The sequence below is a fragment of the Crocodylus porosus genome, unplaced genomic scaffold (genome assembly GCF_001723895.1).
Source record: "Crocodylus porosus isolate Cpor-Errol unplaced genomic scaffold, CroPor_comp1, whole genome shotgun sequence".
Lineage (NCBI taxonomy): Eukaryota > Metazoa > Chordata > Crocodylia > Crocodylidae > Crocodylus > Crocodylus porosus.
In genome coordinates this window covers 40,618,151-40,630,310 of record NW_017728947.1, presented here as the reverse complement: position 1 = coordinate 40,630,310, position 12,160 = coordinate 40,618,151, and the positions used below count along the sequence as shown (strand labels likewise).

At 40.6% G+C, this 12,160-nt stretch overlaps 1 long non-coding RNA gene across 1 annotated transcript; it reads left to right on the top strand.

The window, feature by feature from the left end:
- Positions 1–7,126: 7,126 nt before the first annotated feature.
- LOC109320934 lies at positions 7,127–11,930 on the top strand. The gene is made up of 3 exons (XR_002103887.1): positions 7,127–7,136; positions 8,218–8,224; positions 11,810–11,930. It is a non-coding gene; the product is annotated as an uncharacterized LOC109320934 (long non-coding RNA).
- Positions 11,931–12,160: the final 230 nt, after the last annotated feature.

Genomic DNA, 12,160 nt, shown 5'->3' with positions numbered 1-12,160 from the left:
TGGTGTAGGTGAAATCACAGTCCAAACTCCCTCATTTATTAAGTGTTTTTGGGGTGCAGGAGGAATGGGGTGATGATAGTATGTGTATGAATGGGTTATTATTTTAACCCTCAAGTGGATTTAATTGCTAGCTTTTTTTCTATTACAGGGAGCACCTAATGGTTTCTTGGAGTCTTTAGAACAGGCTTTCCTGATCATGTCACCAGCAACTGAAATTAAGACTCCCCCACCACCACCCCACCTCTCTTCCTGCCAGATCCCTTTGGTGGGGAAAGCAAGTTAGTAATATTCACAGATCCCAGTCATTAGGCTTTTCCTGCATGATTTTTAAAAAGTACCAAGAGAAAGGGTTTGAGGGGTATAAAGAAAACCTCCTTTATTGTGCTGAGGCTCATAAATTCACTGAAGGATGATTTACAGCAGCAGAGTGTAGCACCTAACTCAAGTCAATGCAAGAGGTTAATATGAAAGGTTAAGGAACTCGGTTCTGGCTGATTTATAGTTGGACTGTTGGCTTTTATCCTGACCACAGCTTTGCAACTGTAGCTTGAGACTCTACAAAGCACAAGAGGGAGTAGGGGGTGTTAAAAAATAATGTAGAACTAGACATTATCCCTGCCTAGAAAATAAGGACCCCAAAATGCTTAAATGACCAAGAAGCTTTAGCATGACTGTGTGCTGCTGCTGGGAGAAAGTCCTGCCACACTTTTATTCATGTATTCATGGGCTTCTAAGCCCAGAAGACACCATTATGATCATAGAGTCTGACCTGTATAACATAGACCATAGGAGCAGTGTCAAAGCATGGAAGATATGTAATCATGTCTTAAAGATTCCAGTCACTAGTGAGTCCCCTGGAAAGCTTCTCTAATTACCCTCACTGGCTAGGAAATTGCATCCTATTTCAAGGTTGAATTTGTCTAACTTCATCTTATGGTTTTTGTCTGCAAGATCAAAAAGCCCCCACTAACAGATATCTTTTCCATGTGTAAGTATCTATGCACAGTGATCAAGTCACCTGTCAGCCATCTCTTCGATAAGCTGATACAGTGAATTCTGTAAGACTCACATCAATAGGATTTGTGTGCCTGGAACATTTTTGTGGTTCTCCTTTGAACTTTCTCCAATATTTTCATATATACTCTGATGCATGGAAACCAGAAATGGAACCGTTCTGTATGTAGTGGTTCTACCAATACTGTGTAAAGAGATGAGGTCACTTCCCCTTTTTGTCCGTCCAAGGATTGCATTAGCCCCTTTTAATTCCAGCATTGCACCAAGTGCTTGTGCTAAACAGGTTACCCACAAACACCTGTAAAATTTCTCTGAGTCTCAGCAGTCCAGAACTGTCTCTCACCCTGCAGGTAGCACCTGCATTCTTTGTTTTTAGATATATTACCTCACATTTACAACACATTTTACTGGACTATGACCAGTTGACCAAGTTCATCAATAGTGATCTGTCCTCCTCATTAGTTGCTAGTCCACCAACCTTTGTCTCCTGCACACTTTACCAGGGAACATTTTATACTATAGTATAGGCTGTTGAGAAAATATTGAATAGCATTGAACCAACAACCAACCCCTGAGGGACACATTTAAAATGATCAATAATGTCTTCCCATTAACAACTACGATATGAGATTTATCAGTGAACTAGTTTTAGAATCCATCAAATAAGTTCCCTATTATTACCATATATTGCGATTTTTTACATCAGAATGTTATGTGGCACTAAATACCTTGGAGAAACCCAGGAATGCTATACCAACACAGTAGCCTTTATCAAACCTATGATCTTGTCAAAAAAATACAACCATGTTTGTCAAGACATACGTGCATGAAACCATGTGGACTGGCATTAATTATATGAGGTTTTTTGCCTCTATGTATTAGATTTTTTGCCTCTTTGGGTGATAGAATCCTGTATTAACCATTTCATTGTTCTATTACAACCATTAGCCATTCTCATATTTTGCATTAAACTGATCTCAGATTAACTGTTCTTAAGATTCCTGGGTCTTCCCTTTGCCTTTGGAGTCCATCCCATTTATCCTTGGAGCCTTGAAGATTTATTCTAGATTGATTTTAGTATAATTACAATATGACCATATGTGACTGTAGCATGCTGGGGAAGGGCCTTGGATTAAGCAAACACATTTGTACCACAACATGGTTATCTCTATCTCAGCAATCATCCAAGCTCGCAAGAAATTCCCAAGACCTATAAAGTCATTACAGTGTTACAGAAAGTTGGGTTTGCCCTTCCCACCCCGATCTCATTTTACTCTGTCTACAGATAACTAAGTTTTATGCAAGCCCCAGCCTGTAACTGTAAATGTTAGTTTCTCATTAAAGAGATTAATCAAGGAATTGGGAGATATGGTGAACATATCTGATGGTTCTTGTCTTCTTTTCTCAACAATGGTGTAGTGATTCACTTGCACCATTAGTACATGGTGTGCCCTGGCATGAGTTACCAAACCCTGTCAAATGTTAGATTTGCCCATATAGCTCAAAAATACCATTCACATGACTTCCATTAGAGCTGCTTTCCAACATCCAAATAAAAGGATGTTCATTTACCAACTGGGCAACAGCACAGAGGGGACAGTGTAACTATCTATATACAAATGCTTTGTGTGCTGGGTCAAAAATAACCTTTAGTTTTACAGTCGTTGGTTAAATAAATCATACAGCTTTTAACCCTGCTTGAAAAGTGAGTCTCCAGAGGATTTACACTCAGTGAGCAGAAAGGTGCCATTATGTATTGGGAAAGATATTATTTGTTTCTCAGTCATGTAACTACCTTTTTTTTTGTTTTTGCTTAATTTTATTTTTTGGTAAATCCCATAGAATTAGCTGGGAGGAATTTTTATATCTATATTTACACCGCTAGCCACAGCTGCTGCAGCTGCTTCTAGAGAAGAGCAAAGATTGGGCTTCTGCCCCTTACGAAAGAGGCAGGAAAATTTGTGACTGAGAGAAAGAGATCAGGTCTTGCAGTTGAACTATTTCTTCACTCCATCCTCCTGAAAAAAGAACAACTTACTAGAAAGAGAGTTGTTCACTGAAAAAAAACAACTCGCTCATGCAGAAAACCCTAAAAGGTCAGTGTACCACATACATATTTAGTCCGGACTTTAAGGGTTACATGACTATAAGTAGCCCTCTGAACAGGAATGAATTTCACCCTATTAGGATGTTCTGATGCAGAGAAATAGAAAAATCTGAAAATGACTTAAAAACTAAAATCACTGACCTACTATACTTCTGATTTAAAACAATCCTTCTTTCCCCCTCATAATCAGTTTAGAGCACACATTATTGATCTTACCGAAGTCCAAATCAAAGATTAGCAAAATGACTGTCATAAACAGAAAGCTTTACCCTGCTGCTATTAAAATCATTGCCAAAACTTTCACTGGCATCAGTGGGGTGAGGAAGGGCCCATAAACAAGAAAATTAAGATGAGTCATTATCCATATGAACAGATCCAAAATAATGTTGACTGTGCCTTTCTACTGTGTCATATTATATTTTGATAACACTCAAATATATAAATATGTTGCATGAGGGGTGTGAGTGAGCACATACTAGCACTATTGGAAAAATAGGTTGCAAAGCACAGCTTTACATTTGGTTCTGAATGCAGTCAGTTTAGCCATCTTTGTATTTCATCTAGTAGTGAGCTCTGTAGTCTTGGCTTGGTCCAAAAGACAGAAAGATAAACTCTACCACTGAAGCTAGGAAAGGAAAAGAAATAGTAACAGTATTAGAACTGATGACAAACAGCCCATCTTTATTACCTTTTGTCTGAAGGCCTCAGCTGTGTAGCTGTCATGGGATGTCATTGTGGCCTAGATAGATAGGGCCCTGAAAGATCCTAAAACCTCAAGATTCAGACAAAGAAGGAAGAGAGGTTTTATTATGCTAAAGTCTGTAATGTGAAAACTGAGCCCCAGGCCTAGGGTGACGTTATAGTAATAGCAGGAATGCCTGATGACTAGTTTACTATCCTCCGATATTTTGTTGATGAGTGCTGGTGATGGGCAACATGAAGAGGAGGGAAAAAAAGTCTCCATTTTAGGAGGCACTGCCAGTAGGAAGAATTTCATTTTGAATCTGCATTGGAGCATCCGGGGAAAGTCTGACAATGCTGAGAAATGCAGATGCCTTTTTCATCTCTGTAGTGGGCCAGAGGTCCCCAACCCCCCACTGCCATTTCAAAATTTTTTGGTGCACAAGCAAATTGAAAATACCAATTAGCAAAAACAGGAATCAGAAAGGCTGTTTTTACTGGCGGCCAGTGAAATGCCTATTATGTTTAGAAGGTTGGGGTGTGAAGGGTGATTTCCGTTGCTCTTGGAGAATGCTGGAGAAACTGGAGGACTTCAGAAGGTGGTAGGAAAATTTAAAACCTACAAAAAATGTGCATATATGTAGTGAAACCTCCCTAAAATTAACCAGTGATTTCTCATCACCTGCAGCCTTGGATTAAAGGATGGAAACAATTGTACTGGAAAATACATGGAGATACACTTTAAATTGATTGCTTAGGGCAACAGTTTGACTATTGGAGGAGGCAATAGCAATAGCAAAAGTTCTAGAGTATGTATGTACATATGACCATGTATCTGTTGGCACTTATCTTCACAGTACCTTACACAGTACCTCAGTGCTTCCCCAGTTTTCAAGAACTGATTCTGATGTATTTCCAGTGGCAAACTACATGGTTTCCAGTACACTCGCACTACTCCCCAGCTGGTCAGCATCCTACCTAATAGGAACCTAGTGAGCTGGAGCTTCCCGGGCTCTTTGTCTCTCAAGACTTCCAGAAGTGTCTTCAGCTGCTACCAAGGTGTGTTGCCATGCAGTCTTGGTTTCCAGAGTCCTGGGGGGCCTAGAAGCCTAGGAGGGCCATTTAGTTTTGGATGCATTAAAATGTCCCTGCTGCATGATAATTTCTGCATTCCCAGAACAAAATATTATGCTCTTCCAGGTCCACCAAAAACTTCAGTATTTTGGAGTTTCATTCTGATTAGGGAATGCATGTACACACCTGGACATCTCTTTCTCAACCAGTTCTAATAAGAAATGTCTCTCATTTGCTGCACAGAAGGTAGGAAAACTTGTTTGTGTGTGTGTGCGATTGCAGTGTAAGTTAAAGAAGTAAGCTTTACTTTCAGTTCTGAATGTGGTGAAGTTAATGGTTATTCTTATTTTGTCTAGAAGTAGGTTTCAACAGTAGTATAACTAGAAGGAGGCCACCAGGGCAGCAGCCCTGGGTTCTGCCTTTCTGGGAAGGCAAAAAAAAAAAATAGCCACAACCACAGTGGCCAGCACTGTCCTGGGTGTCACACAGATGGCCAGGACACAAAGCTTCCCTGCTACACTTTGGCTTCTATGGGATTTGGTCCAGATCTGTTGAAAGTTCTGTCACCTACAGACAGAAATCTTTCCCTGATGGTCAGCAATTTCATGACATGACTGTTGTATAGCTGCCATGGGACATCATTGTTAAAGTCCTAAGTAGGTAGGGCCCTGGAAAGGGGTTTTGAAAATCAGGACAGAGACCTTGACCTGGCCCAATGGGGAGGTAGTGCAGAGAGCAGAACACTGGGCTGGAGTCTTGAACTGAGGTCCTTTGCATGTGTAATAGCTGGAGGTTTGAGGGAGGGGTTTCAGTCAGAAGGCCATGGTGGCACCTTAGAGACTAACTGGTTCTAAGAGGTTCTAAGAGGCATAAGCTTTTGTAGATGCTTTACAATTACTTTATTCCTTTCAGTTTAGTCCCCCTGCTCTCAGCAAGTCCATTCATAGCATCTGGCAAAGTAAGATACTGCTTATAAATGCGTATGCCCCTCTGAACGAGTTAGTCTCTAAGGTACCACCCTGCCCTGCCTTCTACATTACTTCAGACTAACATGGCTACTTTTTCCTAGATGTAATAAGCTGTGATAAACCAGCCTTTGTCAGATAGAATGAGAGTTCTTTCTTACAGTCTCAAACAAAAATGGGCATTTTTTTGCTAACCAAAAGGAGGAAAGAATTTAAAGGGTCCTTTTCTGTGGGCCATCATAATAAGCTCAGGGCTGATTCTGTTGATGGTGACATAACTGGATATAATACACTGGCTCCTATAGCATCTTTTGTAAACCTTAAAACACTTTATAAAATTACAATTACATCACATATGGAGCTCTCTCCACTTACTTTTGAGATTCAAAACTGCCAAAAAAGCACCATCCCTGCTACCCAACAGCTTAGAGATCATCAGTGAAAAGTTATGGTATCCGTTCAATGCATGGAATAATTTAGATAGGCAGAATCTAAATACCCATATTAGATATCTTAGTTCTGTTTCCATTTCCAGCTCCACTATTAATCCACTGTCCCTCTCTGTGCATTAAGTTTTGCATTTTGTACTATGGGAAAAAATATATACTACTTTGTGAAGTGTTTTGACATCTACAGTTGAAAAGAACTACACAGCATCAGGGTATTATTACACAGGAAGTGGTCAATACTGCTCAACTTTTGCAAAAGTGTTCTGGGATTTTTAAGGATTATTTTCTGTCTTATCTAAAAAAGGCAGACCCTTCAGCTGCACAGCCTTCTGTAGCATCATGTTATGAAATGGAGAACAGTACCAATCATAAAAAGAGTGGTCATGAATCATCTCCAACACCTCTTACAACACATTAGCATTCCTTGGCATTTTCCACCCCCAGCCGTTAGGCCTTCAGCCCAAGGCAAGACAGATAGAAATAAAACAAAAGCTTTCAGCAGGTTTCTGAACACAGTGCCTCAGCTGGAACTCCTCTTCAGCTCTAGCCATGAAGATAACCACACTCTTGTGTATGCGGTATCTGAGAGGTCTCTGTTTGTTTGTGTGGTTCAATGATCTCATCCTTGCTGTTTATCCAAAAGTAAAACAAATTTATGGATTCAAGGAGACTGTCGGTTTCAACATAAATCTCTTCCCACCCCTCAACACATTTTCAAAAGTCACATTTCAGTGTTCTGCTTTGTTTAAATGGCATCACTTGCCTCACAACTCAGAAACCTCACCCCAAAAAGCCACCTGGAATATGAAATGGAAGAGTTGTGATGCAATTGAAGTATATCAGTCCGTTTAAAGTGAAAAATATTATTCCCATTCTCCTTATAAAAGTAATTATAACCTAGTTATAAAAAAAGAATCCAGCAGAATCAAATTCTGAGCATCTTGGAACTGGTATTGTTCCGCTAGGTTTTAGAAATACATTTCCTTCACGTCGCTTAAAGAGAAACTACCACTCTTCTTCCCACATTGTGCTGCACCTTGCATTACTGAAAATAAGCAGTTGGACATCTCCATTGACTCCCACCCGTGAGTCACGTGGCCTGGGATCATGCTGTTGGAGGCCATCAGGTTAAATCAATACAGACTCCTCTTTGGCAAACATAATTACCCCTTTCTGCCATCATCAGATGCCTCCTTTTTTAATGAAGTGGGGCTGATGTGGTTGGCTCAGATTATATAAATCACTCTACTGCCAAGAAAGTCCTCCCAATTTATACCAACTGAGGCTCTGGTCCTTTGTTCCAGGGCTGCTGTAAATTACTAAGAAGGAAGATGGGGATAAATATAGCAGGTAAATACGAATTGAACTCATTCAGAAACACAAATGTCAAATTGTTGGCCCATCGTCTAATTCCCACCAGACTGATGCATGTACTGGAATGGTCAAACACACCAAAATAATATTCATTAACAAAATTATTAAGCAGATGTTTTTGTTATTTGTTGAAGAACACATTGGCTGAATCATGTTTCACTAACTCAAATATCTGCTGCGTGGATATGTAAAAGAAAAAACAAAGCAAAAAAAGGAAATTAAAGGCTAGACCTTCTGCTAGTATGCATTAGTGTTACTCTGTTGGAATCAGTGGACAGAGTTGATGTCTGTAAAGCCAAGCCAAATTTTATTCAAGTGAGAATCTGGCCCACTTCCCTAATGTTTCTTGTTATAAAGATTGCAAATGAGTCCATGATGTACCACTGTCTTAACTGGTCTCAAAAATAGCTACAAGAAAACTTTAAATTGCTCCTATTCATATCAGCACTGAGTTTACTCACTGAATAGTGACACTGATGTTATGAGGACTGTCGTTTCAAATAATTAGGCACACAACTATGTGCACAAAAGTGTACCTAATTTGTATATGCAGTTGCTGCGTTTGGTGTACACAGACATACAAATGGCAAAAATTAACCTATGGCAGAGATCAGAAAACCCAGATTATCCTTATAGAATGAATCTCCTAATGCCTTCCCTCCCTATAACACTGCACTCTACATCACATCTTGATGCTTTATTCCATGACAACAACAATGGGGTTATTTGGATATATTGTAGGTTTGAGCACTGTCTGTTTGGCCATTAGAACTCTTTGTGGTTTGGCTTGCATCCTAGTGCCTATAACCCAGAGGTCTATTCAAAGTATGGAACTTTCTATGAATAACTGGTAAAATGCAGTGTACTATTCAAGTGCACTCCTAATATCCACGTTGTTTCATTAAAGTATCATACACTTCTCTAGGGCTATTTACAAATTTGAAACTACAAATATTTATATATTTACAACTATACTGTTAATTTATGAATCTTGTTACTACAGGATGTTGTGGAAGCTGCAAGTTTAAACACATTTAAAAGAGACTTGGACAAATGTGTGCAGGGTAGGTCCATCAGTGGGTATCCTCCAACAGAATAGGCTAGGGCTATATCCTTCAAATTAGGACTCCCTGGACCTCTGAGTGCTGGAATCTGTAATAGAAGAGTGGCAGGGGACAAATCAGTCTGGATAGGTCCTGCATAAATACTCTTTCCCTTAGCATGTGCTCCATGCTACTGGAAGATATGGGATGCTGGGTTTGATGGACCTGTGATCTCATAGATTTCATAGACATTAGGGTTGGAAGGGACCTGGGGAGATCATCGAGTCTAGCCCCCTGCCCCAGGGGCAGGAAGTTAGCTGGGGTTAAAGGATCCCAGCAAGATAAACATCCAAATGTCTCTTAAAGGTATCCAGAGTTGGTGTTTGCATCTGACACAGTATGGCATCTCTTACGTTCTCATATTCTAATTCCTGGTTTATGGCAACTCAGGCTTTGTTTTGTCCCAGGATTAGGTGTGCATCTCCAAAAATTAGTCCCCAAACCATTGGACTAGAATTAGATGGTGAATGCTCAGTCCCTCTGCCCTACAGAATGAACTCATGCCTGTCTTTCTACTCTAACTAACAGGTAGTGGAATGATCAGATTGTGAATCTGCCTTGTCCACTGGCCTCACTGACAAACAGAAGAAGAGAGATGCCCTAGAGATGGCTGTTGAGATATTATAATGATATATGACATAAAAACCAATAGGAAAAATAGACCTGATCTTCTCCCTACAGTGATTTAGGGGAGACCAGCTTGAAACAGCTGCAATTGGAAGGATGCGAAGTTTGGTAACTCTATGAGACACCATGGAGAAGAAATATACCCTGTGTCTCATATTTGTATTGTATAACTTTGGAGTCAGGACTGATTTGGAGGAAAGTAAAATATTTTTTCTGGTGCTGATTTAGAGAAGGAAGGAATCTGAAAAATCGTGATCTGTGCTGAGCTGGAAAGAGAGGTGGCAACAAGTGATATTCACTGTCCATACTGCCTTATGGCTAATAGAAGTGAAATTTAACCCTGCTCAGAGGGACAGTACTTAAGTCCCATTAAAAACTCATGCCAGAAGGTCTTTTCCAAACTTCCGCAAAGAGCTGAATTTCATCCACAGTCTGTGAAGCTACTAAGACCAACCACATGGGCCCTACATACATTCCCTATCTATAAGCCTGGGACCCATCCCTCATTCCTCAGCAGCCTGATTCTGTATTCTTTTACTCTTCTCAATAGCCATGTATCATTTTCTCCCACTTGAATCAAGTAAAATTCAAAGATTTCTGCTTCTGGGTTAGCAATCAGAAGCAAAATCCCCTCTGGCTAAACATTCACTACTATACAATGTTGTAGCTATGCTGACTGAGGTCAGCAGTTAGTGCTTGTAGCTTGCGTCCTGGGTAAAAAACATTATGGTTTGTTTGTGTGAGTTGATGGAAGACTTGTCTGTATAATTTTCTTTTCTATTGGCAAATGCAAGCTTAATCCTGGTGCGAGAGAAGGGCTAATGCCTTAATATAAGCAGGTGTTCTGCAAACTTCGCAAGTTCTGCCAAGAACATCAAACCTGACCTGCAGCACCCCCTGCTATTCTGCCAGCTGGGCCCATGCGATTCTGCCAATATGCCTCAGCCCTGTGTTCCCAACACCCTCCTTTTTTAGCCCTGTGCCTCCAAGCATCTCTGCCAGTGGAGCACCTGGAGCGATGCAGCCTTCCAGCCTTTGAGCCTTTCTTGAGCATAGACAGTCAGCTGTGCCCAATTGCTAAGGGCTGTGTTCTAATATGGTGATGTAGTGGAATAGCAAGAGAAGCCACTTAACTCATTCCTCTGGTAACCTGAGTCAGGATTTGAACCCAGGCTTCCATAAGTCATTACACAGGGTCAGGGACTTTTTGCCTGCCAGTTTCACCAACCAGCTGCTCCAATTGATAAGCTCCCTTGTTTTCCTCCCTTCTTTTTCCAAGTGTTTGTTTCCCAGTTTGCACTGACTTTTATTGAAAACATCAGGCTAATAGCAACAGGGGGGAGAGTTGCTTTTGCCTCTTTTCCCTTTTCTTTCTGGAATGCAGCCATCAAAATAAACATTAAATACAAAATGCTGGGGTTTGAGTTATTACTTGTGAGGGTGCTGGGAGGGAAATTTATAGCAACATTACTGTGTTTTGCTAGAAATCTCTTAATGCACCAAAGTGGGGAGGTGTGTGTGTTTTTTATTAAAAAGTTACACTCTATAAATCTGAGCGGCTGGGAGGACACAGGTGGCGGTGGGACTCAGCTGATTGGACTGTCATTTCTAACTTAGGGAAGGCCTGTCTGACTGTCCTCCCACAGCGTCCAGCCGCCGAATAAATTCAGGCCATAGTCTCTCTCAATCCCAAACTACAATCGGCTGCGAAGCAGCTTTCAGTTTTCCTTGTCATTACTATTGTTGTTGTTTGGGATCCCCCTGTTTTGTTCTTTTGATCTTTAACCCTCCAAAGATAACACTATAAAGCGAGTCGTTGCCCTGGGCTTGAGAATGAAGTTTTAATCATTTTTGTTAGCACTCTTCCATTACAAGTGTCTGTTAGTCCTGCCTGCTCTTTCCTTCTCCTGCCCCAGTTTTGCCTCATCTGCAGGGTTCCACGTACAGATGACTGACGTCTTATTGTCTGAAGAGGACTGCTGTGCATAGTTTGTTCTCTATTATTAGCCTAAGTCTGTCCACACATTTTTTGAAAGCCAGAGTGCCTAAAATCAGACTTCTAAATCCATTATTCAGGAGCCTCAATATTCAGTGCCTGATTTTCAGAGATTCTGTAACTTTCATTGATTCCAGTGTGTTTTGTGAGTGCTCGGCACTTGGGAAGATCAAGCCATTTTTAATTAAATGTATAAATATGGATAGAATAACTTAACTGTAGGCGCTCGGGTTTGAAGTCCTGGGATACAATTAATAGATTGCTTGTATTGTTTTTCTTAATGGCTTGTGGGAGAATTTACTAAGTAGAGGAGAGGCCCCTGTGACAAAGATGAGGCTGGGATTCTGCTCCCAGCCGTTCAGCTGAGTATCTGCCTGCCGCTAGCTCATTTCATTGTTCTGGGACTCTGTCAGTGCCAGATTCTGACATGCTGAGGCCCTAAGATATGTCCAGTTTAAGAAGCCCCAAAGGATAAAAATAATCCAATGTATGTATATTTTTGTCATATGAGAATGAAAATGTCCACATTTAGATAATCATTTTCCCATATCTCCTTTATTTACCAACAGTTTATTATAAAAGTTGATATTGAGTCCATTTTTTTTTTCTTATTTAGAGGCCCTTCATATTGTGAGGCCCTAAACTGTAGCTTAAGCCTAAATCCAGCACTGGCCTCAGTTTACCTCTCTGAAGGGCTGGGAGGGGGGAGCTGGTAATAATCACCAGGTTGTGAAGCATAATTCATGAGTAGACCAGATTTTCTCTGCTGT